The sequence below is a fragment of the Poecilia latipinna genome, unplaced genomic scaffold, assembly GCF_001443285.1.
Source record: "Poecilia latipinna isolate Pla-1442-1.1 unplaced genomic scaffold, P_latipinna-1.0 Scaffold8, whole genome shotgun sequence".
Lineage (NCBI taxonomy): Eukaryota > Metazoa > Chordata > Actinopteri > Cyprinodontiformes > Poeciliidae > Poecilia > Poecilia latipinna.
The window spans coordinates 1320524-1323002 of NW_015112624.1; the positions used below are offsets into that span (position 1 = coordinate 1320524).

Genomic DNA, 2479 nt, shown 5'->3' on the forward strand with positions numbered 1-2479 from the left:
CATGAAGGTTTTTCCAGAAGATCTGCTAAATTATTTAAACTCAAGAAAATGTGCAAGCTAGTTGAAAATCTATTGATTTAATATGTGAGAACAAGCTTAGAAAATTGGAAATAGTATTCAATATTTGTAATGTTTATGTTGGATGGGGGAGGGGGAGCTTTTGGATCAAAGCAGAAACTGAAGATGTTTTTGTTTAAAAAGAGCTACTAAACTGACATTTATCATAAATCACAAAAGAGGCAGGCCATTCATGATAAAATGTGCCATGATCACACGTTTAACATTTTGCTGCAAATCAGATTGCCTCAGAATTTCAGTTCTTTAAACCGCTGTAGCCATCATAACCTTTGCTCTTTTACAAATATAATCCTGGTGTCATGTAAAAAGTATTCTGCTTTTACCAAGTGAAATCGTTCGTTTTGACATGAAGGTCTTCTGAAAACTGTTGTAGCATGCCCACTAAGACGTATTACGTAACTAGTGTCCAGCAAGTGCAATGGGAGCCAGAATGTTAACAGTGTCCATGCAGCTAAATCAAAACACATTCTTTTTCCCATTTTACTCCAAGCAATACAGAATAGCATCTCTCAGTGTGATTCCTATTGCGGCTCGACGTTAGCTTCGAATGTCAGCATTAAATCGGTTTTAAAAACCACAGCACATTTCCGACAGCCATCCAGTGTACGCGTTTAGGCATCAAATCTGAGAAACCACTCAACCGATGTCTACTTCTATCTTACGTCACTATATTTACAATTTACTACAGCCATAAATCCAAACTTATTACCTGCTAAGTAAATTTAAAAAAACAAACAGAATTCGCCTTCGACCACACACGAAAGACAAAGTTCATTGGGTGAACTCGTGTGGATTCTTTGTTTACAAACTCACACTGAACGTTATTTTGTACATCCTAGATAGCAAGCTAAGCTATTTAACCAAACACAAATACAAACTGGGGCATGTTGGAAAGTTGACAGTACTTTTTTACGGTGAATATTAGAATTGTTGTTTGCGGGGTGGTGTTTTTAAAGAAACAAACGCAGCTGTTTAATTATTTCTTTTCAAGAACAGAGGCGCTAGCTCCTCGTCTGCTCTGACAGCTAGCCTGCCTGGCTAGCACTTTAGCTATTTGCTAGCTTAGCCTAGCCATGTAGCACGTGTTTGTGATTTATAAAATAATTAACGAGCTGACGGTGATCAGCTAAACGAGAAGACTGTTAGTGTCCGAGGACCCAGCTGATTTAGCACTTTGTAGACGCTTCAATTCCACTCGGTTTAATGCAAGGCGCGGTTATAGCGCAACGCATAGACTCAGAAAAAGGTCAATAATGCTATGTATGTTTGTTCTCCAAAGAATAGCCGGACCCCGTCATCCAACAACAGAGCAGACCCCCAAACCAATGGACAGCCAGCAATGGAAGCTAACTAACCTTAGCGGCGGGGCAGGAGACACCATTCGGTGGTAACGATGTTCAGTAGGTAACGTCCCAATCCTCGTCAATCGATCCAAAGTGGCTTACAGGTACACTTGCTTCGAGTGAAAGTCTCGCCAGAGAATTAATCCACAAGAAAGTGTTGTTTTCGTTTTCATTTGCTCCGTTAGCGGATTTCTGCGGTGTCGAACCAGTTCCTGCACAAGTAATGCTACTCCCTGAACCGCTGCTGCTCAGACCATTGCGGGGCTGAACCGCCTCTCTGGTTCTCAATAGGTCCACAGGCTCCATCGCTCCTCCTCCTCCTCACTAGAGGACCACGAATTCCCATTCCGACAACAAATTCACCCATCAATCTGCGCGCAGTTAAAGAAAGTGATTTTTTATTTATTTATTTTTTTTACAAGAAAAATTCAAAATGCTTATTTCTCTTAACTCATTGTTTTGTGCATCTTATTTTTTTTTTTGGGGGGGGGAGGGGGCTAGGGGGTAGTCTTTTAATAAATAATAAATGTTGTATACTGTTTTAATTCAGATGTGTGTGACGTGATTTGAGTAGATACACAGTTGCATAACAACTGAACCAGAAATTAAGTTTCATGAGATGCTCACAGTTTGGTAACCTGCAGCAATAGTCACTTTATTGACCAAAAATTTTAAACAAAACTTTATTGCATGATATTTTACTTAAAACAGAAAAGCAAAAATTATTCCTATTTCTGATTAACAGATATAGTATGGACATTAACAGTTACCATGTCTGCCAAGATAATTATTTGTTGTTTAGAATAGCATGCAAAACTATAGAATACATAATTCAAGCACATATTTTGCCACAGCCAAATCTTTTTTTGTGTGTGTGTGAGAGCCTCGTTTCACCCAGCAGGGTGAGGGTCAGAACTGGTGTTATCTACACCACAACGCTGCTACTTTCTCTAGCATGCCATCTAACAGTTTAAGTGAAAAAATATCATATTAAATATTAACATTATTTTAACATACATAATATTTACTTTTACCACAAACTGTATGGTTCATCTTTA

General features: G+C 38.7%; 1 protein-coding gene across 1 annotated transcript in view; it reads right to left on the reverse strand.

The window, feature by feature from the left end:
* The window catches only part of ncor2 (nuclear receptor corepressor 2), a 127448-nt gene extending 125744 nt beyond the window's left edge, over window positions 1-1704 (reverse strand). Inside the window, exon 1 of the mRNA XM_015027474.1 lies at window positions 1434-1704. The gene's annotated coding sequence lies outside the window, so the exon portion shown is untranslated. The remainder of the gene's footprint in view (window positions 1-1433) is intronic.
* Window positions 1705-2479: the final 775 nt, after the last annotated feature.